The sequence below is a fragment of the Caretta caretta genome, chromosome 8 (assembly GCF_965140235.1).
Source record: "Caretta caretta isolate rCarCar2 chromosome 8, rCarCar1.hap1, whole genome shotgun sequence".
NCBI classification, from domain to species: Eukaryota; Metazoa; Chordata; order Testudines; family Cheloniidae; genus Caretta; species Caretta caretta.
Window position 1 is genome coordinate 29,292,987 of NC_134213.1, and position 26,222 is coordinate 29,319,208.

Consider the following 26,222-nt stretch of genomic DNA (forward strand, 5'->3'; position numbering starts at 1 on the left):
GCTACAAGACCCAGCTGCAGAGTAATGTGCCCTACAAGGAGGGGCTTGAGTAGACCCCATTTACACTAAGCCCAAAGGGCTGACCCAGGAAGACTTCCTGAGTTCCAGGTCACCCTTACCTCTCTTGATTTTCCTATGGACTCTCCTCTCCCATAAAAGAAGAAAAAGGAGAGAGGACTCTTCTTTTGTTTGCCCCAAAAAAACCCTTGGGTACCTTCTCTCCCTGGCTTCAAGGATAGAGAATTGTCTAAAACAATGGTAGGGCCATGACTGGGGAATAAGCCTCTGGAGTGGAAGTTTGGGCTCTTTATTGGGTGAAGGGCACAGATACTGTTTTCTCGTCTAAGATTCTCAGGGCTTGATTTAGGCATTCCCTACAAAGCCAGCGCAAGGACCTGAAGCGGGGTCTGGCGGGGACCCCCGCTGCCCACACACATACTAACCTACTGTTTATTTTAACTAGGTGGAGCTGTGCAAAGGGGTCTGGATCACTGCCCATAGCAGCACATTAGTCTGAGACCAGTTAGCAATGACTTCTCTTGAGCCAAAACCTTTTTAACAATTTAACTTTCCCTTCTTCAAAGAAGCAATTGGGGGTGGAGGTCCCAGCTGAGTTCAACAGAAAATGTGGAATATCGGAAATTGGGACCATGTGGCTTGGATGAGTTACCCATTTAGTACAATAGCACCATTGCCAGTTGGCATTACCAGGTGCTTCAGTGGAATATGAGAGAAACACTGTAACAGGCAGCTATAGAATAATCTGCCCATAAGGAGAGTTTCTTCCTAACCCCATTCATGTGTGTCCTGAAGTAGGAGGGTTTTTCTTTTTCACAATTTAGTTATTTTAATCTTTACTCCAAAACTGGTCATGTGGCTTTTCTGTATATGTATTTTCTGTATTGGTGAATCATACTGAAATCTATCTCAGTGGTACTAAGTTCCATGGGCTCAGTGTGTAAAGTAATATTTAAAACGGATTTTAAAAATTGTTCAATATCAAAGTTATTGAGGCTGTTCAAACATCATTTTGCCCTCTAAACCTCTGAGCTATAGGATCTACAGCTTTGTTGTTTTTCAAAGCATTGCCCCTCAAAAGCATGTCAGAAATGACCTCACTACATCAGAGTCCCAATTGGTGGCCTGATGTCTATGATTCTATGATTCTATGTCAGTGAGAAATACCGCCTGCTCCCATTCCAGTAGGATGGATGCCTATATGTGCTCAATAGGGCTGGATAGCCTTCCTTCAGAACATCTCTGACACACACACAAATAGAACATATAGGGACAAGAATAGAACTCTATACAGTTACCTTGGCCTGTAATCCATCGTTCACAGCCACAGAGGTAAAGGATGGAAGAGAACCGTTAGATAATCAAATCCCTCCCCCTGCACTTGATCTTTGTCAAAAGCCTTAGAACAGCAACTTTAACCACCAGCCTGTCAGAGAAGAGGTGCCTCACTGCTTTGGAACAACCAGTCAGAACTCTATCCTGGCAATTTCATCTCAGAACATTTGTTATGATTAAAACTTTATTAAAAAATTCTATCAGAGCATCTCCTGAGGGCCTGGTTAACACAAGATCACTGCACTTAGCAGGGTTAGATATGTGGTTCTGAGCTTTATGTCTGGAATACCCTAAAGCAATGATTATTTCATTACTCCAACCAATAGAGATGTTCACTAGTATTTAACTGACATCCATGAATTCATCATACAACACCATTTGCAATGAGTTTCATTAGAATTTACAGAAATCCGTTACACTAACCTGGCTAGTCTAGTGAATTTATATCAGTTTATGTGTTTCATGTTGGGTCTGATATATGGTATATACAGAATAACCTACAGTCAGAGCCTACCTGAAGTCTGCTCCGTTAATATTGAGTCAAGTAATGAAAAAATATCTTTCAATCTTAAGGCTGGGGGGTAAGTGGAAGCTAGAACTGAATTCCACTCTGGTTCTGGCAAACTTGTCAGAGTTTTGCAATGACTAACTTGCCTTGTCTCTATTTGAAAGCGTGAGGGGCCAAACCCAGAACCATTTATCCAGATCAGCCACATTATTCCCCATCCTCCTCTTCTGAATTTGAGAGACTTTCAGTTGAATGAGACCCAAATCCAAACCGCTCCTAGTCTTGGTTTTGCATAACTTACACTCCATGTACTAAGGTGTGGCACAGCCATCATGCACTTTCGGCTATCACTATTGAATAATTACAGGTAATAATGAGAGATTGGCGCATCAGAGATGTTCCTAAATTTCCCAGGGTTGTTGAATACTTATTTGTGTAGTTTTCATGTTCACACAAGACACAGAATCAGATTTTGTTCTTTGTTACATGGATGTAAATCTAGAGTAATTATATTGATTTCATGGTACTCAGATACCTAGCTAAAATCTGGCCTATTATGTATGCAATCATAAGCAGAGATTTTACCAAGATATAGTAAGGTACTATCACTGTACAAAATATTACAATAAGCTTTATCATTAGTATTTTAAAGAATCGCCTCTCAAAATTAACCACTTTATAATGACTTTTCCATAGAAGGCACATCCTCTCTCCACTCTGCTAGGTGGAGTGATACCAAACAGGGAAATGCCCAGACCATGCAAAAGAGGGTCAAGATGATAAGACCCTTAATTTTAAAGTAAGCCTGTTATATAAAGATATGAGGGAAAGTATGAGCTTTCCTGGTAGTCCCAGTGGAGGTATTACCTGCGACTATGGCCCTCTCTCTCTCTTTAATTGCAAGTGATCAGTCTTTAGACAGCCACTTCTTCTCTTGACTGTTTAATATTTGTAACTCAAATGCCTGAATAATTTTCAACAGCCTAAATAAAAATATTTGCCCGCAACCAGATTTTGCTTATATGTCATCACTTTATGGCATGATCTTAGCAGTGCTCTACTCATCTAGAGTCTTTTTCTGGAAAAACAGGGTAGACAAGACTTGAATTTCTAATGTAAAAAACGACACCCCTTTCAGACTTTTTAAATAAGTCACAAAGAATCAAGTCAGGACACATTTACCTTTTTTTCCTTTGTGCTACAGTGAGGAATTAAGCAGCCTCACATTTTCTCCCATGTTTATGGTGTTTAGCCTGAAGGGCAAGGAAACTGAGAAGAGGGGTAATACAAAATTCAGAACAATAACAATTAGAAAAGGCAAGTGTCCACAAAGAGATTAGAAAAGATAATGCTTTGTTAATTGTCACTAGAGGTGGACAAAGATTTTGGTCCAAAACATGCAGGTTTAGTGACACTGAAAAGTTTTGAGAAGTTGCGTAGGTTTTGCCAAATTGTTTTAGTTAAAAAAAAAATTGAAATCATTGAAACATTGCATTTTGAACTTCTTGTAATGTTTCAATTTTTCAGTTTGAAATGACTGTTTCAAAATTTCCTTTAATTTTATTTTAATCATTCAAATATTTTAAGATGGTCCAAGTGAAATATTCCGATTTTATGAAAACAAAACATTTTGTTCAAACTGAAAAAAACTATTTTCAATTTTTTGGACTTGCCAGCAAACTGAAAAATCCATTATTCAGACTGCACTGATTGCCACACAGTCGTCATTAATAGCCCACCTAGAAACAGCATGGACTCTCCTCAGAGAGCTAGAACAAGTATCTCACTAGGAGACAAGTTCTGTTTCTGATGGAGTCAGTGAAGCCTGGGTAGGCACAAATAGTAATCTGGGCTTCATTCTCAGTAGAAGTTGGGTAGCCAGGGTGGGTTTCAAAGCTGTGTTTTGCTGTACCCATGGGTGGCAGGTGAAGCTTCCCCTTGGGAAGGCTAGCCCCCTGCCCCGCCTCTTCTGGCTGAGGCTACATCTCCACGTGCTGCTCTCAGTCCTCCCATGACCCTGGCCAGGAGCAGGAGGGGGGAGGCTGAGAGCTCGGTCAGGAGGATGGGGGGGCTGAGAGCTCAGCCTTGGCTGGGACCTCACCGGAGCTCTCAGCCTGGAGCCCCTCCCCCATTCCGCCCCTTCTGCTCGCAGCCCCGCCTGTGGCCGCACCCCATTCCACCTTTTTCCCTGCAGTCCTGCCCCCATTCTGCCCCTACTTCACCTCTTCGCCCCCAGGCCCCTCCCCCCGCCCCACTCCTGCCCTAAGATAAGAAAAGCTGTGCCCCGTCACGGCCCCAGGGCCACAACAAGGAGTGAGAGCTCCTCCAGCCTTGTAGCCGGGGAGGGGGGGGGGGGGGGAGATTTTTCTGGTGGCCCCAGCTACTGTCCCTCCCCCCACCCCCCGGGTGGTGCAGGGTTTGGGGAGGCTTAGCCTCCCCCAGCCTCCATTACACTCTACCCATGGCTGCACCCAAGCAGTCAGAGAGATGCTGACGCCATAGAGCTGAAGAACTCAAAGAGGGGTCCTAAAGATCATTTTCGAAGCACCCAGGGATACCCAAAAGTTAAGACACAAAATAGGTACAACTAAGCCAGAATATACAACATTAGGTGCTCAGGGAAAAGTTCTGCACGGACTGGCTGTTTCAGCCGGCCATTCAGCACACAGGCTAAGGACACATCCTGGATACAATTATTTTACGGTGAGTTTATAGGATTAATACAGGGAAGCGTAGGCACCTGCTTCTTCCTTTGCTGGAGGGTGCTCAACCCCCGCCCCCACTCCACCCCTTCCCCAAGCCTTCCCCACTTCTTCCTGCCCCACCCTTTTCCCCAAGCCGCCACCCCTGCCCTCTCTCTCCCCCCTCCCCAGTACCTTCAGCACACCACAGAACAGCTGATCATGGCAGGCGGGAAGTGCTGGGAGGGAGGTGGAGGAGTTGATCGGCGGGGCCGCTAGCGGAGGAGCTGGCTGCCAGTGGGTGCTAAGCACTCGCTAATTTTTGTCCGTGGGTGCTCCAGGGCTGGAGCACGCATGGAGTAGGCAACCTATGCAGGGAAGGAGGAGGAGAGTCAGGACTAAGGCAATAGTTAGGAGGATGTGGAAAGCCCTAGGCCAGTGTGTGGTTGGGAGGGGAGTTACAGTGACTGCCTCCATCTTGACTCACATTAGAGACAGAACCCACAGTGCGAGTCTCTACAGCTCAAGTGGCAGGCTATGTTGAGGAGGGTTGCGACAGACTCACAACCTCTGTGGATCGGGCATAGAGGAGGATATTCAACACACACTGACGCACAGGCATTGACTCCGAGGGTGCTCCGAGGCTCAAGCATGCATGGAGGAAAAAATAGGGGATGCTCAGCACCCACCCGTCACAGCTATTAGGCAGGGCTGCCAATGAGCTGTTTGGCAGCTGGCAGGAGCCCTTGGGGGAAGTGGGTGGATCGGGGTCAGGAAGAGGCAGAGCAGGGCCAGAGTGGGGGCACCCACCCAGAAAAATAAGTCAGCACCTATGCATTGATGGGTGGGTTACATACTGCAGGGAGTTTCAAAACAGCCCTGAGACAATTTGGGGAATCAGTCCATGTACAGTTTAACTTGTTTGATACTAGAGCCGGGATCAGCAACCTTTGGCATGTGGCTCATCAGGGAAATCTGCTGGCGGTCCGGGACGGTTTGCTTACCTGCAGCTTCCGCAGGTTCGGCCGATCACAGCTCCCACTGGCCGCGGTTATCCATTCCAGGCCAATGGGGACTGCGGGAAGAGGTGGCCTGTTCTGCGTCACTCCCCGCAGCCCCCATTGGCCTGGAACAGCAAACTGTGGCCAGTGGGAGCTGCGATCCGTCGAACCTGCGGACGCTGCAGGTAAACAAAGCATCCTGGCCCACCAGCAGCTTTCCTTGACAGGCCACATGCCAAAGGTTGCCGATCTCTGTACTAAAGACTCTATGTCAGACTGCAAACTTCATTTTCAATGCGGGACTTGTCTGCTTTCTCTGTTGTCTTTTTACTTCCCTATTGGATTGAAATTCCAAAGGATGGGGACACAGGGCTAACAATGGAGGGCTGTTAAACCCTCAAGGTCCTCTACTCAAATGGAAAACCTCCTTGGACAATAAGTTGGCTTCTGTCCAGCAGAACCAGCCTGCTAATTGAGCTGGTAACTAAGCAACAGATCACCTTGTGAGGGACTTTGATCACCTGACAAAAGGGACTGGAGGTTATAAAAGAAAATGTCTTTCATATTGAGAGAGAGAGAGAGAAGAACCCAAAAGCAGACGACTGGTTGCACAAGCAAGTGGAGACTCCATGATCTGGGGGAGAAACCACAAGGAGAGAAGGATCCTGGATTCCTTAAAATAATCTGACCTTAGCCTAAAGAACACTCTGGAGTGACAAGGAAGGTGAGGCAGGGAAATGTGTATTGGTGTTTTATCTAGATATATTTCTTGTAAAGGTAAAGAATAATTGTGTTAGAAGCCTTTGCACAATCTGCATCTTCTGTGCTTAACTATCATGGTCTCTCAAGAGGTAAAAAGTAAATCAGAATGCCCACAAGGTTGAAGCTCAGGGAAACGTACTTAAGAAACTGGTGTGTCTTGGGAGGCCAGAACTGTTCCTGGGGCCTACGGCAGCTGGATTGTAATGTCCCTCTTCACACTCTGCATCCAGGAAACCTACCAGGGAGGCCAAAGAAAGTGTGTGGCAGCCTATCTAGATTAAGGGAAGCTTAAAAGCACATCGTTCTAAAGTGTGAGACCTATACAGAGCAGCCTGAGGAGTGTCCAGCAGGCGGAGCTTGACCAAAGCTGTGGCAAGCACCAAAGTCAGCCTGCAGTAAAAAAGGCTTCATGAAGCAGCTCAGGGAAAGGAGGACATTCACAATGGTGGCCAAAGTGCCCTTACCCTTTTATGAGGAGCTGTTATCTTCTGAGATCCCTACATATGTTCAGGAGACCACCATGCACTTCTATGATTAGATGAAAAGTTGGGGGGAGGCATATGAGCCTCTGTACAAGTCAGGGTCATCATAGCATACAACATTGTTGTAGAGAACCACCACCGACACTGCTGTTCCTAGAGAACTTTGCAAACACTAGCATTTACACAGCCACAGATCCATTAACTTTCCTAAGGTTAGATAGCCACAGCACCAAATCTTGCAAAAATTCTGTGTCATGGAAGCTTCCCATATGTCCTGGCCATTGTAGATAACACTAGGAGTTGGTGTCAGAGGGAGCATGTCCTTTGCTGCTTCAGTGATGATTGTGTACATTTGAATAATCTGGGGACTTCTTTCAAAAGAGCTACATGAGAGGTTTTTTTCTCCAAAAAAGATTGCAAAAGCTTTTGGAAGATCACTGTAACTTGCTCAGCTGGGCACTCCCTAGGACCATACTTGATAAGTCTCCCCAAGAAAGTACTGGGAAGAAATATCACACACCAGTTTAAAGAGAAACAAAACCACATACTATAGTTGCCAAGATACATTTTATCTCACAGAGTCAACCATATGACCTGCCTGCTTTGATGGTTCACTGTGTTGCACAGGCTACTGCCATGGGGGTTTTAAGTTGCCAGCCTCACAAATAATAGTAGAAATTATAATTATATCTGAGATTCTTAAAGTCTCCAGCCTGAGTCACTTTTTATGCTAGAAAAAAGTTCAAAGGAAAGGCTGCAGCTCATTTAATCAGAGACAGACATGCCACAGGGAAAGCTGTAATAGCACATCACACAAGTCTGCTGATGCTCTTAAAGCCCTGGTTATTAGGGAGTGAAACCCAAAACTGGGCAAGACTGATTACACGCCAACTGGTCACACCAAGATTTCTCATTATTATATTTAAAGATAACTGATGTTTTGTCTCAGATGTGACCAGAGTTTGGGCTAGTCATTAAAGGTTAAAAGAGTTAATTTCAATGGCACAAAAAGAATGGCCAAAGCAATTCCTTTGATCCCTCTGAATCACTATAATTTTCCAGCTTGCTATCTCATATAGCAATTATATTAAGGCCCAATTCTGCAAGCATTTAAGTCACATACTACATAACTTCACTCATCTTGATAGTCTCATTGATTTCAATGTGTCTACTCGCAAGGCAGAGAGTGACACATACATAAGGGTTTGCAGGATTGGGACCATATGTGAAAATTAGCCCCAGATTGCTCGCATCTCCAGTTTAACTAGAGCACTTTAAACAACGTGACCAATCCATCAGTATCGATTACTAATAAGCAAGACAACATGGCTGAGAACACTGCTTGGGTCAGGGCAGACATGCACTTAAAGAAATAACTGACAGTAATTCTAGGAGAAAAACACAAGTGTTCAGAGCACATATGGTCAGATCACTCCTCATTTCCCTTCCCATGCACCGATAGGTGTATAAAAGTTTGTCCCTTTTGTGTTTCTAGGACTTCAAAAGGCTTATGATTATGACTACCACCCTTTTGTTACAGATATTATTTGTTACAACTAAACATACAAGTAAGTTGTGCTTCTGCAATTTGAAGATTTCTCTTATCATACATACTAAATAGATTTAAGTTGTTATAAAATCAATATGACACCACTCAAAAAAAGAGAGTCTTCTAGTACTGTAGGAAAGACTGCAAACAACAAGCAATAAGACCAAGCTGTAAGACAGTCAGTCACTGATGAGAAGAGTTAAAGGGTGATACACTAAGCTAACTTCACCCCTGCAATAACTCCATTCTGCCCCAGCAATTAAGTCAGTCCACTGAGTTTACAGCAACTTGGCCTGGAGTTTCATAATATGAATCCACAGGATACAGAGAGCCTTAAGAAACAAGTTTGTATTCACCACTTACTTCGTATGAGTATTTTTATACTGAAGAGGCTGGATTCTTATGAAGGACTAGGTGCTAGTCGTGGATTTTCTCATTGAGTAGCCTCGTGCTTCTTTATAAATTATTTGCTAATATTTTCCATTACTCCTTCAAACAGTGGCTGCTGTTTAGGATGGTATAGCTGTGGAAAGTTGGGGCATTGGCACACCATTAGCATTGTCCTGCCACAAAGCTTCTAGGCTCAGTGGCCATTTGCCTTTGCTCAATTTTAACAATTAGACATAGGAGTCTCTGTAACACTATTGGCTGCTGCTGCCTAAAGATTTATTTTCCAATCTGTTTAAAATACAGTTTTCACTTTTACTCACTGTTTGCAGGCACGATATTTTGCAGGCCCTCTCAGTACATCCTGACTCCAAAGTGTGCAACTCAACACCAGTGAGAAATTCTCCCATGCCAGAGGTTCTCAGCCTTTTTCTTTCTGAGCCCCACCCTCCAACATGCTATAAAAACTCCATGGCCCGCCTGTGCCACAACAACTGGTTTTCTGCATATAAAAGCCAGGGCCGGTGTTAGGGGGTTCCGGCTTCCGCTTCAGCCCCGGGTGGCGGGGCTCAGGGCCCTGGGCTTCAGCCCCATGCAGTGGGGCTTCGGCTTTCTACCATGGGCCCCAGCAAGTCTAACACTGGCCCTACTTGGTGGCCCCCCGAAACCTGCTTATGGCCCCCCAGGGGCCCTGGACTCTTGGTTGAGAACCATTGTCCTACACAATTTAAAATAAAGCTGATAAAGTGGGTGCTATTGAGTGGCACTCAATCCCATCATCCAGCCTATTCTAGGCACAAAGTAGAGCTGGTTAACTAAACCCATCCATCCCATTGCAACAGCTCTTATCAAAGTTACAATGTGCTTTCGTTAGCTCACTCCAGTTTTAAAGATGAATTCACCTTTTGCATTTGTGTACCAGGAACTTTTGAGGGATTCATTTTTACTAGCACAAATATGAGTGTGTAAGGCAAGATCTAGAGCACACATACTTGAGTATTTGTGGAAATCAAATTTAAGATCTGTATGCATTCATATTCAGATGCTATATTTTAATGTATAATAGTGCATAGATCTGATTCCCTTGTAAGTTCTCGCGCCAAACCTTACAACAAGAAAGCTTTTAAGATCTAATCTACATTCAGTAACAACCCCAATTCAGCAATAAGCAGATCTGGATACAGTATGGTTAACTATACAAGAGTTAGACTAATTTGTATCGCTGAAGGCTCCTTCTAAAATTACAAGTAACAAGTCCCATTACAGGTCAGCCTTAGACTGTGTTGAAAGGTTTTAGTGAATGCAAAAGTCCTACCAAATCACAGAAGAGCTCTGGGCCAATGTGTAAACTTATCTCTTACCTTGATGTACTTTCTCCTCACCGCTGAAGGCCTCTTATCAAATGGTCTTCAAGGAACACATGGAGTCAGAAGAAAGGCTGTTTGTTCTTCCAGGCTATGACTGCATATTCACACCTCTCTAGTAAAGATAGGAAGTTAGTTTTCAATTTTAAGTTTTTGCATCCACACATGCAAAGTCTCCATAAAAGGGAATCTGTGTGTGCCTATGTCTCCTCTGCACAGAATTGTAGAATATCAGGGCTGGAAGGGACCTCAGGAGGTTACCTGATCCAACCCCCTGCTCAAAGCAGGACCAACCATCTCTTGTTTTGCACAACAGTAGCAATTTACCTGAACTTTCTTCTCTATGAATACACAAGCCACTCTTCCACTGATTGCAGCAACGTCTAGTTCTTAATTCTTCTTTTTCCCTCATTTTGTTTGAAGTACATGGTTTGTTTCCCTTTGCCCTGAGCACAACTTGAACAGATGTCTCACTCCCTCCCACCCCCCACACAAAGTGTCTATTACTAAGAGCTATGGATAGTCAGATTGGGATTACCTGGCAATATGAGACACTTGTGCTTCCTTCTTTAACCCTTACTGTCCTTTTTACAAGCTAAGGCGGGGCTGGGCAAACTTTTTGGCCCAAGGGCTACATCTGGGTATGGAAATTGTATGGCAGGCCATGACTGCACATGAAATTGGGGGTTGGGGTGAGGGAGAGGGTGAGGGCTCCGGCTGGGGGTGCGGACTCTGGAGCGGGGCTGGGGATGAGGGGTTGGAGGTAGGAGGGTGCTAGGATGGAGGGGTTCAGAGGGCGGGGGGGGATCAGTGCTGGGAAGGGGGTTGGGGCACAGGAGGGGGTTGGCGTGCGGGCTCTGGGTGGCACTTACCTCAAGAAGATCCCAGAAGCAGTGGCAAGTCCCCCGTCTGGCTCCTATGTGGCGGCGCAGCCAAGCAGCTCTGTGCTTGAGCTGTGCCCAAGCAAGCCCTTGGGCTTGAAAGGGTTATGGTGGCCAAGCAGGACAATCTAACTCCCCAGGCTGCACCTGGAGGAGGAGCCAGGGAGCAGGGATTTAATTAGAAGAAGCTGCGCTAGGCAGGAGGCTGGCAACACAACAAGCTGTAGGGATGTAGGCTGCAGTCAGTCCCTGGGAGGAGGTAGGTGTGTTCAGGACTAGAGAGGGCAGCCCACAGTTACTCCATGGGAGGAGGGATTTGGGAGGCTGGCAAACTCAAAGAGAGGGGAAGCCAGGAAGATAGGAGAAGGCTCAGAGGAAAAAGCAGCAAGGAATAGGCGTGCAGACCTTGGCTGCTGATTTGAAGGGCCCCTCAGCTGGAACCAGAGTAGAGAGTGGACCTGGGTTCCATCAATCAAGAACTGAAATCAAGAACTGATAGCAAGAACTGATAGCCACAGTTCCTGGCCAATGGGAGCCACAGGGGCCACGCTCAGCTCAGGGACAGTGTGCGGAGTCCCCTCGCTGCCTCTACACGTAGGAGCCGGAAGGGGGACATGCCGCTGTTTCTGGGAGCTGCATGGAGTGGGGCAAGCTGCTGACCCTGCTCCCCAGTGGCAGCTCGAGGGCCAGATGCAGCCCTTGGGCCATAGTTTGCCCAGCCCTGAGCTAGCGGGCTTGTGTATAAATAACACATAGGTCTAGATGTGGAGCTAGATTAAATTTGCTGACGCCAGGACCGGCTCCAGGCACCAGCAAAGCAAGCACGTGCTTGGGGCGGCACAATTCCAGGGGCAGCGGCATTCCGGCCGTCCTTTTTTTCTTTTTCCGGGGCAGTTGCGCTCTCGGAGCTGCGCCACTTAGACGTCCTGGCCGCAGCGGGAAGGGGAAGCCCCGGGATGCTGAGCTGCCAGGGCCCAGCCGCTACCTGGGGAGGAGAGGGCGAGTCCCGCCGGGGAGCCAGGGCTGCACCTCCTCATCTGCGCACTGGCTGCTGTGTTGCCTTGTGCCACCCCTTATCTCGGGGCTTTTCTGCGCGGCCGGGCGGGGGAGCGGGTAAAGTCCCTGCAGGCGCTGGGAGAAGGTGACATCACTCCCTCCGCTCCCAGCGCTGCCTGTGAGCCCCAGCCCCACCTGAGCTTGGGGCGGCGAAAAACCGAGAGCTGGCCCTGGCTGACACACACAGATGTAAAGTTTGGGCAGTGTGATGGGGTGTCTCCCACCCAGACCTAGGCTTGAAAGGGTTATGGTGGCCAAGCAGGACAATCTAACTCCCCAGGCTGCACCTGGAGGAGGAGCCAGGGAGCAGGGATTTAATTAGAAGAAGCTGCGCTAGGCAGGAGGCTGGCAACACAACAAGCTGTAGGGATGTAGGCTGCAGTCAGTCCCTGGGAGGAGGTAGGTGTGTTCAGGACTAGAGAGGGCAGCCCACAGTTACTCCATGGGAGGAGGGATTTGGGAGGCTGGCAAACTCAAAGAGAGGGGAAGCCAGGAAGATAGGAGAAGGCTCAGAGGAAAAAGCAGCAAGGAATAGGCGTGCAGACCTTGGCTGCTGATTTGAAGGGCCCCTCAGCTGGAACCAGAGTAGAGAGTGGACCTGGGTTCCTCTACCAGCCACTGGGAATGTGGCACGGACCAGGTAGAGGACAGTTCACTGCCTAGGAGATTTGTTCTGGAAAGACTTTGTTACACACATCCCTCACACCCCACCCCCATGGGAAACACTCATAGTGATGTGGCTGGAGGGCTATGTCATGAAGAGGAAGCTGCAGTTCCTGGAGCAAAAGGGGTCGCGGGCTGAGAGGATGAAGGGAGAGACACAGCCAGAGGAGAGTGCAATGCCTGACCAGACCTGATCCCCAGAGCGACCAGGAGGAGACATGTCTAGGTGTGAGTGCAACCCATGACAGGGAAACGAATTGAAATCAAGAACTGATAGCAAACTAGGCATGTATTGAATGTGGTTCAGGGACTTGTTTTCCCATCCACTTGTTTTAAGTGTGAAATTCTCATCCCCACACACAACCTGAAAAAGAGGGCTTTATGTGAGGGATAAAGTCCTCTCTGAGGGCATAACCAGGGCATGAGCACCTTCACAGCTGTTCCGTGACAACTGTACAACTCAACTCATGGGCTGCAATAGAAAATGATTCAGCCTCTTTCAAATTCATCCATGTAGTGTTTATTGCCAGTGGAGCTGCACAGTAAATGGACTCAATCCCCCACACAGCCTCCCCTGTGATCACAGCTGAGTTCCACAGCAATGTTCCCTGCACCACTTCCCTCAACCTGTGTTCCTGCTTGGGTTGGGGCCTTCTGCAGCTAGAAGGATTCTGCCACATGCCCCTGTCCTCTTCCCAAGACAATGTAAGAAATCCAGACAGTCGGAGGCCTCAGGGGCAGATTTTAAAAAGTGTTTAGATGCCCAGTGGTGCAGATAGGTGCCAAGTGGGATTTTCAGAAGTGTCTAGGTGCCTTATTTGCATTTTAGGTGGCGAAGTATATTTCACAAAACTGGTCCTGAGTCCATTCCTCTCAGACAAAGTTTTGGCCACAATAATTAAACTTGCATGTTCATTATAGTGGCTGTTCATTACTAGAAGACAACCCTGGGCTGCAGTGATGCTCCCATGACTAGCTATGCCAGCTTCAGGGCCACTTTGCATTTGCAGTGAAGCACAAAGCAGCCCAAACACAGGGGAGAATGTGGGCCATAGACCAGAGAATACAAGAAGTGCAGCCTTCTCAACTGTAGGCCCAAGGAGCTGGAACACCCTCCCAAAGGAGAATGGGAGGAACCCCCCTACCCTCTCTATCTTCAGGTCACAAAGCCAGCCCACACCTCTTTGCATAGCAGCAGGGTAGAAGAGAATTACATCTCACAAACTAAGTCAACAAATAAACCAAAAGCAGAGAAGAACTATCTGAAATAAAGGGCTAGATAAGGGCAGATATGTTTGAAGAGCTGGGCCTTAATTAACCTATCTAGGTGCCTAACTCTCATTGATTTCAGTGAGAGTTAGGAACCTTATTACCTTTGAAGATATGGGCCTCTCTGCTGGCAGGTTCCACCTGTTTTGGTATTTTATGCTTATCTATGATGCTTAGATACTGTGCCAAAGGGTGCTTTAGAAATGCACATAGATAGAACACTCAATTCTCACAAAGATTAGATTACTAGGAGTAGATTAATATACCTCTTAAGGGAATACCTGCCTTTTTTTAGGATTCTCCCACCCTTCAGTGCCTCTCTAACATTTGCAAGACTTTCTTAGGTTCTGCTGTCAAATTCGATCATGGCATTTTCATGTTTGCCCCACAGAAGGAGGATTTAGGATTATATTTTCACTGTTGTTCATTATGAATTTTTGATAGATGTATGTTTAAGTAATTACAATAGAAATCAGTTCAGGACATACATTTTTATACCAAATGTAGCCTGCTAGCTGGTTCATTGATTTAATAAGTACTGTGTTGCTTTGAAATAGCTCCAAAAATATTAAAATATAGGCTTTGATTTGGTGCTCCTAATATAACATGCAGTCTCTGAACAGAGTCCAGGTTGTGCATGTGACCCTCCTGCTGAGGTGTGCCACATAAGTTCCTGGCTTATAGTAGTTTGTTGCATGTTCATTTTGTTTCCTAAAAAATGAATGAATTTTATTCATGAAATTGAGTGACTAACAATATCCAGGTATTGTACAGACAAGCATTCTGCCAGTGCACCTCCTTTCTCACCAGCAATTTCTAGTCCACTAAATCCAGTCCCAGTCCACCCTTGAGTAGTGACTGTCGAACATGCCAAAGTGTGAGGTGGTTGATTGCTGTTGGGTGGGCACTGGGTTTTTTTACTTTAAGGGAGTTAAATCCTGTGATTACTTGAACTTCATAATGTGTGAAAATGTTTTTATAATAGCTTCTGCAAAGCCATCCTCTCCTGCTCCTAAAGATTACCGCAGTCCAAGATCCTTCGTCTTCACTGTTCCCTTTCTATAAAAAGTAGCCTGAAGACATTGATTCAGACTTTGGTTCTCCAAGTCAAGTACCCAGATGGTATTTATGATTATTTGTCAGCTCTGACCTGCAGAGTGTACTCTTTCAATCAACCTGTAGGGCATATATGTGTCAGTGCTCCATCTGAAGACTTCTGCCTAGCAATAAAAAGCCATAAATAACGAATAGTACCTTGATCTTGTGTATGAGCATGTTTCTGGTTATAGTAGCTCTAAAACCTGTTATCTGTCAGCTAAAGAAGAGCTACAGCTCAATTAGTAAAGGCCTGTGATTTTGGTGCTGAATATACTGGGTTGGGGTTTCACTAAGAGCTATATGTATCTCCTGCTACAGTTAGTTACATAGGTCACAATTAAAAATTAGAAAGTGCTGATTAATGGGATGAAAGAACTAAAAAAATCTGCCTGTGACTGGTGTTCCTGAGGGAGCTAGAAGAACACAATGACCCTGAACAGTTCTGTACTTTTTTGGCTGTTTAAAGTCTTTGATCCACCTGGGTACATGCACTTTGAAACAAGTTCTACCCTCAGATTGACTTCCCTGCGGTTGCATGTGTTTACCTGAAAGCAGAATGTGGCCCCTTTATTCAGTCTCCCTAGCAACTTAGGAGAATGCAACTCAATTCATGCACCATTCTGCTGTTCTGTGTGTCTTTCTGTGTTGCAAACAAGACATGCAGAAGCTGCTCTAGGAGATATATAAAGCCCTGCAAGCAAGCCTCCCAGGCAAACTCTCAGTGGGGGGGTTTCAGGGTTCCTTCCCCACTCTGAACTCTAGGGTACAGATGTGGGGACTCACATGAAAGACTTCCTAAACTTATTTTTACCAGCTTAGGTTAAAAACTTTCCCAAGGCACAAATTCCGCCTTGTCCTTGAACAGTATGCTGCCACCACGAAGTGATTTAGGCAAAGAACCAGGGAAAGGACCACTTGGAGTTCCTATTCACCCAAAATATCCCCCCAAGCCCTTACACCCCCTTTCCTGGGGAGGCTTGGGAATAATATCCTAACCAATTGGTTACAAAGTGATCACAGACCCAAACCCCTGGGCCTTAGGACAATAGAGAAATCAGTCAGGTTCTTAAAAGAAGGATTTTATTTAAAAAAAAAAAAGGTAAAAATCACCTCTGTAAAATCAGGATGGAAAATAACTTTACAGGGTAACAAAAGATTCAAAAACACAACAGAACTTCCTCCAGGCTTAGTTTCAAAGTTACAAAAAACAGGAATAAACCTCCCTCCAGCAAAGGAAAAATTCACAAGCAGAACAAAAGATAATCTAACACGCCTTGCCTGGCATTTATTTACAATTTCTGTAATATGAGAGGCTGGTTTGGAGGACATGGATTGAAGTTTTCTGACCTGATGCTTCTCTGCTTCCCAAGAGAACACACACAGAACAAAGCCTCTCCCACCCCAGATTTGAAAGTATCTTTTGTCCCCATTGGTTCCTTTGGTCATGTGCCAACCAGGTTATTTGAGCTTCTTAACCACTTACAGGTAAGGAGGAATTTTAGGCCACCCTTATGGTTATGACAGGGGGTGTAATCTGACTATGGCCTGCAGACTCAGGCACATTGTTTGCTAATGAGCCAGCAGTAGTGCACAAGATGTTGCTTATTTTGTAGGGTCTACTCTCTCTCTATGTATATATGTTTTTTAAAGGACAAGACAAAGTACTGGCTACATCTTGTTTCAAGGCCTGATCTCACAACATGCCACAACGCCTTTCATGTGCTATGTCCCCTAACTTCTACTGGAGACCATGGAAATAGGGAGTGCTCAGCACATCCTAGCAGTGCCAGAGGGGGCCCCTTAAACAGGAATATTTTTGCTCCCTCCCCACACACAGCATATTCTAATAATTAATAGGGCATCCCCTTGAGCTGCTCGGGGCCCTATGCAATTACTTAATCTTCTTATGCCTAGTGCTGTTATGCTTATAAGAAGCACATGGAATCTTTTTAAAAAGGGGATAAGGCAATACGCCGCATTTGTTGAGAGTACAATTTAAGCATTAAAATCAGCATATGCTTCCATTCACACATGCACACCAAAAGGTTCTGCAGCTGGATTTTATAGTTACCAGTCCTTAGTGTTGCTTGGTCAGTTCCAGTGGCCAGCTGAAACAGCAGACGAGAGAGGGGATCTGATCCTCTGTTGAATGCATTTGAAGCTCCGATGTTGATGCAGAACAAACCCAAAGTTCCATGGCAATACACCCTTCTTTTATATGATAAGTTTCCATACAAGTCTATGGATCTTGCCGTGTCACACCGGAGCTGTCAATCATGAGATATTCAAGGTTGCTCTTAATTAGCATTATTTTGAGTTGTAACTGGGAGGATCCGCAGCTGTTTCTTATCTGTCCTTTTGGCTCAACTCCTTATCTCATCCTTGGGGTGTATGCCTTTGCTTTAGGGTCGACAATCTGCCATCTGGGTGATTGATAATAAAGTTAGTGCCTCTTGACTCCTCCACTTCCTTCTTGACCGTCCGGCCCGTTGTCCTTTCTCAGTTACTTACCATACATTCTTCACTCACACCAAACAGTAAATAAGCCAATTACAGCCATAAAACTTCTATCCTTCTAAGAACAAATGTTAACGCAATCAGCAAAAAATAAACTAAGAGCAATTTCTTCTTACTAATTCAAAGATAGCAAAATGGAGTATCAGGCAAAAATAAGCAAAATGGAGTACAATTTTACTTGAGACAATTTCTTCCCGTTAGGCTTTTGGCTTACAGTGCCAGCTTTGCCTCATAGGAAAGGAAGTGCTCGCACCCCCTTGTCCCATATGTGGCCAGATGCTACACAGACTTCTACACACAGTTCTTCAACTGTTCCTCAGTCCTGACTTGCAACTCATTTTTATTCCAGTCTGTGGCCTCTTTAGAGCAAAGAGAATCAATTTGGGCAATGCAATAATTCAGCATAACTAACAAGACTAAATTGGTGCAGCACATTCATCTTGGCTTGTGAATTATACCAGATTTTAAATCCCAGTATCCATAGCTAGAGGACTAAAGAAGTAACCTACCATGCTGCCTATTGATTAGCACACTGCTGGTGCCATAACTAGACACTTTTTAGATACGTACAAAGATCTGACCCTTGCCCCCAAATAGCTTACAAGCTAAATAAAAAGCACTAGTACCCAGCAAGGAAGTAGCATATTAAACAGACATTTAGAATCTAGACTTCTCCCATCTGGGCCGTAATTGCTATGACATCACCCGGTGGGCTTTGCATTAACGAGGAGAGCTCCTGCATGTGTTCTGCACGCTCTTGGAGAATTTAATCATCTGTGAGTCACTCGCTACAATACATACTTGCAGTGTTTTAATTCATCTGGGTTTAGCAATCGCTTGCCATCTTTCTGACTGTATGCTTGGCTTAAAGCTGCTCTAAGAACCACTAACATCATTGTTCTAAGTACACTAGTAATATTGCTGTCAAACCTTCTGGGAGACTGTTTACACTTGATGTATGATTATCTAATCATAGGGTGACCAGGTGTCCTGTTTTTAAAGGGACAGTTCTGTTTTTAAGCCCTCCTGCAGGTGTTCTGACTTTTTCTTTAAAATGGGCAAATTGTCCCGTATTTTCTGTCTCACCCCATCAGTACTGGCAGGTCCTGCTGCTGGCTGGATCCCTGCTTGCTAGCCACCTGCCCACCAGCGGTGAGTGGAGGGTCCAGTGGCCGATGATGGGGGTGGGTGTGCAAGGCTGGTGGTGGGGCAAAGCTGCAGTGCACGGGGCTGGCTGATCCTCCTGCTGGTCCATCAGCACATTCCCCTGCTGTGTGCCAGCTTGCGACCAGCAGGGCCCCACCCTCCGTCCTGTTTCCAGCCAGCACTGGCTGCGAGTTGCGGTGGCTGGTGAGTGTGGACAGGTGCCTGGCAGCAGCCAGTTATGTGTCGCCTCTGCTGTCCACCCATCAGTCGTTTACGTGCTCTCCCCTCACTGTCCTGTCCCTGCTTTGTCCCTTCACTCCCCAGCCCCGCTGCTCCTCCATATCTCCCCTGGTGGGGCATGTCCCACTCCCAGCACTGTGCAGAGAACCAGCCCCTGGTCAGAGTGCTCAGTTGATCAACAGCCTGGCCAGCAGGCTCCTTCCTTCCCCCACTGCCTCTGGCTGGGCCGGCACCCCGGGAAAGCCCAAGACCCTCCAGCCTGGACACTGACCAGGAGGAGCCGAAGCCTGTGGGTGCCAGAGCCCCACACAGTGCTGGCACAGGTTAGCCTCTCTGCCCCTCAGCTAAGCTCTGGAGTGGCAGAGGGCGGGGGGAGGGGGAAGCGATTTCCAGCCTGTTCGCGCCCCCATCCTGCAGGCTCTGCAGCAGCTCCCTGGGTAAGGGCTTAGCACCCTCTTCACCCTGACCCCTGCTGCCCTGAGTCCTGCCCCCAGAGAGCATGGGACTGCTCCATCTCCTAGGCACCCTCCCCTGCTGAGCCACCTCTCTGGTCAGGTTCGCTGAAGTCCCTGCAGTCAGGTTCCCTGGACCCTGGTGCACAATGTATCCTTAGGCCTTAACCCATTCCTGGCCGTGCTGTAGCCAGGGGACAGGAGACGCCTGGGTTATGTTGGTGGCTGGGTTATGTCGGTGGCCAGCAGCATCCTGGAGGTGTCAGCTGCCTTTTGACACTGTGCAGACAGGAAGAGACAAGCTGCTCCCCTGCACGTGTTGCCTCGGGAAGATGTGGCACCAGGTACCAGGAGAGGCGGGTCTGTCCCCAGGGCCGAGCCAGGCATGGAGAGCACCGGGCTGGGAGGGTTGATTCGGTCGGTCACTCCCCCGCCCCGCCCATGTGAGAGAGGTGTACGGGAGTGTGTGTGTGGGGGTAAGACCCCCTCCCCGTGTGAATCCTAAAGCCTTAAAGATAAGGTAAATAAAAAGAATCCAGCTACACAGTGTTTCTTTTTAACAGAGGCTCAGTCAACCTGATGTTAATTTGAGCATTTGTACTGCATAGTTCTGATTGACTGCTGCTGAACTTGCTTGAATATGAGTAATTTTACCAGGTGTCCCATATTCAGCATGGGGAAATACGGTCACCTTATCTAATCAGAGAATTCATAGGTTGATCTGTGCTGTCCATGTTGGCTAATAATTATACACATGTTGGTTTGTAAATTTGACAAAATAAAGAAAAGGCCTACTTATCATCATTGCCTAATTAGTTCACAGCAGAGTGAGTTCTTTGGCTTACTCCGTTAGGGACAAATTTCTACCCTTGGATATGTGCATATTCTTCTCATTTAAATCAGTGTGTATGCTGTATATACATCTGAGTGCATTGCTTATGGTTAAGGCTACATTTTAGTCATGGGTATTTTTAGTAAAAGTCCTGGACAGGTCATGGGCAATAAACAAAAATTCATGGACCGTAACCTTTCCATGACTTTTATTATATACCCCTGACTAAAAGTTGGGGGAGGGCAGCCTGGGTGATGTGGTGGGGGCGGGCCAGTGGCGTGTGGTCCAGTACCCTTGCTGGTCCGGGGGACTTGGGGGTTGGTGGGGCCGGCTGGCTCCGTGCCTCCCCCCACACCCACCAGTAGCAGCAGAGTTTGGGTGCGGGAGGGGCAGGGGATTGGGGCAGGGGATTGGGGCATGGGATGGGGTGCGGTGGGCTCCGGGTGGCGCTTACCTGGGGGGGGGGGTGCTCCCTGGAAGCGGCGCCATCCCCCGACTCTGCTCGTAGGCAGAGGCGTGGCCAGGCAGCTATGTATGCTGCCTCTGCCCAGAGTGCTGGCTTCGCAGCTCCAGTTGGCGGGGAACCTGTCGTCTATACGGAGACACCTTTTTAAGTTGGCCTATAATATGTAAGCATTTGGGGATCCTTGAAATGAAAGATGCTATAGCCAGCATCTTTGATCCTGGATGACAGTTATGTACCTAAATCCATATTTAAATATATAAAGAAAGGTCTCCTGATTTTCTGAGGTGCTGGGTATGCACAACCTGCACCAACTTCAGAGATTTGCCTGGCCTATCTCCTCTAACTATTCCATCTCAAGCCCACACACTTTACTAGTCCAGCAAATTCTTCAAATACTACACTCGTTTCTCATTCATCCTCTTATGCTTCCTTTGAGACCCACTTGGTGTATAACCCCCCCCCCCCCTCTTATTGCTACATCTGGGAAATAAGTGTTTATGTTCATGTGCTGATGATCCTCATTTAGTTTAATAAGAATCAAGTCTCTTGTTCAATTCTATGGGCTCTCTTGAGATCAAAGGTATAATGATGGTAGTGCAACCCAGTAGAATTTAGTACCACATCACACTTCAGGATCGGGGCATAAAGTGGAAGTCATAAAATAGCGTCTGGATTATTTAATTAAGTAATAAGAATTTCTTAAGGAACATCCCAGTCAGATGGTAGATGTCTCCCTAGTGAAATGATACTCTTTTAAATAAACATTGTTTCTTTCTTGATTCTAATTTGCATAATAAACTGTGTGTCTTGGTGGGGCCACCACTTCATTAACAGTTTCAGTCAGTCCCCCTGCTCCAAAGACTTTTTAAATTATTTATCCACAGTGGAACAGCTTCAATAGGAGAGACTGAGGGACCCACTTCTGCCTCCACCCACCAGAATATTCCCATAGCCCAGTGGTCAGAGCACCTGCGTGAGGTGGTGGGTGGACTTGAACTGGGCATCTTCCACCTCCCAGGGTGGAAGTTGACGGAGGTCCGCCATCACCATCATTTTCAGCTAGTAGGGCCTGCTCTAGTGAGTAATCTCTGGAAACACTTACCGAATCAGGCCCTACAGGAGAGTAAGGTGGAGGAACGCCTATCTTTTTCTGGTTTGTGCATGACTCTGGCATGGATCAGCAGTATACATGCTCAGAAGCAGAAGCATAGATGCCTAGGGAACTTTTACTGTAAAAATTTAGGCACCAAGAAATTTTAGGGGTCCATAGGGCTTGGAGGCCACTCAGCAAGGGTTTTATGAATCCCAGTTATGCCTGATTCTGGTATTTAGCTACCTAAAGTGGCAGTTAGGTGCCTAAGTCCTTTTATGGGGTTCTCATCTCTTCTTCCAGGACCTGGATTACCCACAACTGCTATGCTCCTTTACAACAGAAAATCCATTAACCTATCGTGGGAGACTTGTGTGGGAGACTGAACTACAAAGTAACGCACATTGGAAAAATAATCCCAACTATACTGATAGGTTCTAAAGTAGCTGTTACCACCCAAGAAAGAGAGCATGGAGTTGGGGTGGATAGTCCTCTGAAAACTTCGACATAGTGTGCAGCAGCGGTCAAAAAGGCTAACAGTAGGTTAGGAACTATTAGAAAAGGTATAGAAAATAAGACAAAGTATCATAATGTCACTATATATAAATCTGTGGTGTGTTCCCATACCTTGACTACTGGGTAGCCATATCTCAAAAAGGATATAATGGAACTGGAGAAAGCTCAGAGAAGGGTAACAAGGATGAGCAAGGGTATGAAATGGTTTCCTTATGAGAAGAGACCAAATATATTAGGGCTGTTCGTCTTCGAGAAGAGTTGACTAATGGGGGATATAATAGAAGTCTATGAAATCATGAATGGTGTGGGGGAAAAGAGTGAATAGAGAAATGTTATTGACCCTTTCACACAATACAAAAAGTAGGGATCACCCGATGAAATCAATAGGTAGCAGGTTTAATACAAACAAAAGGAAGTACTTTTTCACACAACTAACCTGTGGGACTATTGCGGTGGGATGTTGTGAAGGCCAAAAGTATAAGTAGGTTAAAAAAAGAACTAGATAATGGATATGAGCCAAGATGGCCAGAGATGCAATCCCCCATGCTCAGGGAGACCATAAACTTCTGATTACCAAAATTTGGGAGTGGAAGAAAGGGTGACCCACTCCATGATTACCCTGTTTTCTACCCTCCCCATGACACTCTGGGCAAGATGTACCATGGTCTGACAAATTATGGCAGTTTCTGATCTTAATTTCCCCAGCATCTAGTCTAAACCTAGACTCTGGAATCCACTTCTGCAACTCTGTTACTACATACCTAGTGTGAGAAACAGAAGTGTTAGGTAAGTTTGTTCAACAACATCTATTTTATTTTATGCTTTGTTTAGAAACAAGGATATGTTGTTGTTATACTAATTCTGAGACTGCTTGGGTAACCTGTGTCAATAAAGGTATATGATTAATTTTAAAGAGGTTTGCCAATGAAATCTGTTTCAAGTTACAAGAATCAGGTATATGTCTAGTTTCATCAGGTCCTATGAACAAGCTTCTCAGTTACACCACTCCATAGCTAAATCCACAAGCCTGCTCCTTATGAGATCTTTTTTACTTAATTTCAATAAATTACTTAAAATCCGTGCTATTCAGTAATATGAACTGTATTTTCTGCATTACTTACAGATCAGTTTTTGTATTTCGTTTTCTTTCAAAATCACTCCATCAGTATAGGGGATAGTAATTTTAAAATTAGGTTGTTTTCTGATTTGATTTTGTGTTGTGGACCATTTTTACAATATAATGCAAAAATTAAAGGACATGTTAAAGAGTTTCAGAAGTGCCCAATGTTATTACGACTATTTAGAAAGTGCACTGGCATGTGATAAGGAAAGACACTTCCTATTGGCAAAGTTTTCTCATCTTCTGGGCAAATACAGTGAGCCAGCAGGAATTACAAATCAAATCAAATTGACTGAGACTCCTGCGGTATTTGCGCTGATCCACAGGGATTTTTTAGAGTGTGTGTGTAGGGGGTGGGGAAAGAGAGAAGGGTGGTCTTATTTTACTTCTGCTTTTTTAACTAAAAGGAGTTGGCAGTATGGACCAAATCCTGATCCCACTTCTGCCAGTGGCATAACCACCAGTGGGAGTAGTACTAGCTCTATACCACAATAATCTCATTTTAAATAGGAAGTGGATTAACAACAGATCCTTGGGCTCAGATCCTGCCTTGAGTTAGAGGCTAAGCAGCAGGCAATGGCAGGGTGGGTTTTAGCTCTCTGGGAGGCCATATGTGGCAAGGAAATGAAGCATGTTGGACTAGGAGACTCCATTTGAGATAGTGATAGCTGCAATTTCATTGGACCCGTTTCCTGTGTAGTTTTCATCAACTGTATGTTTTAAAATTTGTAAAACAAGCAATAAGCACCTCACTGTTCAGTCTCCTACCCTCTATGGCAGTGATCCCCCAACTTTTTACCTTTGCTCCCACCCTTACTCCTGTCCGCCTCCGCCCCTCCGTCCCCGAGCTGGAGCCAGGAGTGGGGCTGTGGCTCCAGGAGTGGGGGACGTGGACAGGGGAAAGGGGGCCAAGGTGGGGGCCACAGCTCGGGGGCAGGAGCAGAGTCAGGGCCCTCAGGGCTGAGGCTGGGGTGCCATTGGCTGGGGGCCAGGAGTGGAACGTGGGGCTGGCAGAAGGGACCCCGGATGTGGGGCCGGAGCAGAGCCCCGGGTGTGGGGCTGGGGGCCAGGAGTGGAGCTGGGTGGTGCTCCCCACCCCTTATGCAGGCTGGCCTGGGCCCCAGACACATCCCCTGAATGTTCCTCCATGCCCCACAGTTTGGGGACCTATGCTCTTATGGTTTAAGAGGTCATCAGGGCAGAGAGCTGGCCCAATCTTCCCACCAACCAACAGTCAGAAGAGTACAGCTCAGTTATTTTAATGTGCATGGAAGTGTGACGCTGGCAGACAAGGTGCCAGCTCTTGCCAAGGCTTTAGGCAAATGCATTGCTGGAAACCAGTCCAGCTCACCTGTATGTTAGTATGGTTAAGATGGGTATTGGGCTTATAGTAATGTTTAGAATTTAGACTTGTAAGTTGCTACATATATAAATCCTACTTATGTCTGAAGCCAATGCTTTAAGTATTATGCTTTATGTGTTTGCTGCATAGGTCCAAACAAACATTTTACAGCTATATAACTCACCCAACAAGAAAAAACTTTACCTAGTGCAAAATGCTTAAGCCCTAAGAAAGATATTATTTTTTGTCCATCAGGAAGGACTGTCAAAACTAAACGGGCCATTGTGGGACATCACAATATGAAGATTTTAATTGCCTCTTCAAACCTATGAACAGGCTACAAGCAAAAGGGCTCATCCTATCCGCTTGAATTCTGGAAGAAGGGGAAAAAAAGAGAGTGAACAAGAAAATTTTTCATCTCTTTCTTGCTGTTTGGACTCAGACAGGGCCCAGAGCTATGAAACAGAAGCAGAGATCCTTAGGGTCATCTTGGATTCGCCCTAAAAGACATTCAGTGCTGACAGATTATTACAACTCTGTCACCTTTTGGAACCACAGACCGTAACTCATTTGTGTATATCTATTTGCCTGTTTTAACCTGTAAATAACTCTCATTTCTTTTTCCTAGTTAATAAATCCTTAGTTTACTATAGGTGTTGTCTTTGGTGTGAGATCTGAAGTACAAATTGACCTGGGTAAGTGACTGGTCTCTTGGAACTGGAAACAACCTGAATCTTTTGTGATCTTCGGTGTATAGCAACGTTCACTAAGTCCAGCTTGCCTGGGTGGCAAGATACACTGGAATGCCCAAGCAGACGGTCTGTGACTCCATGGTAAGATTGTTACATGTGCTTCAGGAGTTCACATTTCTTAAGGGGTTGGTGCTCTATAATTACATTTCACACAACCAGTTTGAGGTCTCTACCCTGCTTCTTGACAGTCTGCCCTGGGGTTAAGTATCAGAGGGGTAGCTGTGTTAGTTTGGATCTGTAAAAGCGGCCAAGAGTCCTGTGGCACCTTATAGACAGATGTATTGGAGCATAAGCTTTTGTGGGTGAATACCCACTTTGTTGGATGCATGGGGTTGGCACTCATGGTCGGAATCACTCCAGACAGCGTGGCAGGGAGCGTCTAACAAAATACTGAAGATAAAGGGCAGATTGTAAAAGGCAATTTGTTTTAGGTGAAGAAAAACAGGTGGCTGACCTTGCAGCACCTGGAGGTCACCAGGAGGAATTTATTCCCTCTCTGTAGACCTGTTTGCCAAGAGATAAATATCTTTTTAATGCAGGTGTACAAAGTGCCAGAGATTGCAAAGGTGACATAGAGCAAACAGACAGCTGAGTAACTTCAGTCACCAGCCCCGAAAGTGAAATTCCACATGACTCATGCTTCTACGGCAGGTATCCTCCTGAGAGTCACGTTCCACTTGGACAGAGCTCATTTT

General features: G+C 46.0%; 1 long non-coding RNA gene across 1 annotated transcript in view; it reads right to left on the reverse strand.

Annotated features, from left to right (window-relative positions):
- The window catches only part of LOC142072970 (uncharacterized), a 32,619-nt gene extending 15,313 nt beyond the window's left edge, over window positions 1–17,306 (reverse strand). Inside the window, exons 1-2 of the long non-coding RNA XR_012669605.1 lie at window positions 17,126–17,306; window positions 10,085–10,202 (exon numbers count right to left, since the gene is read on the reverse strand). This is a non-coding gene — a long non-coding RNA (uncharacterized LOC142072970). The remainder of the gene's footprint in view (window positions 1–10,084; window positions 10,203–17,125) is intronic.
- Window positions 17,307–26,222: the final 8,916 nt, after the last annotated feature.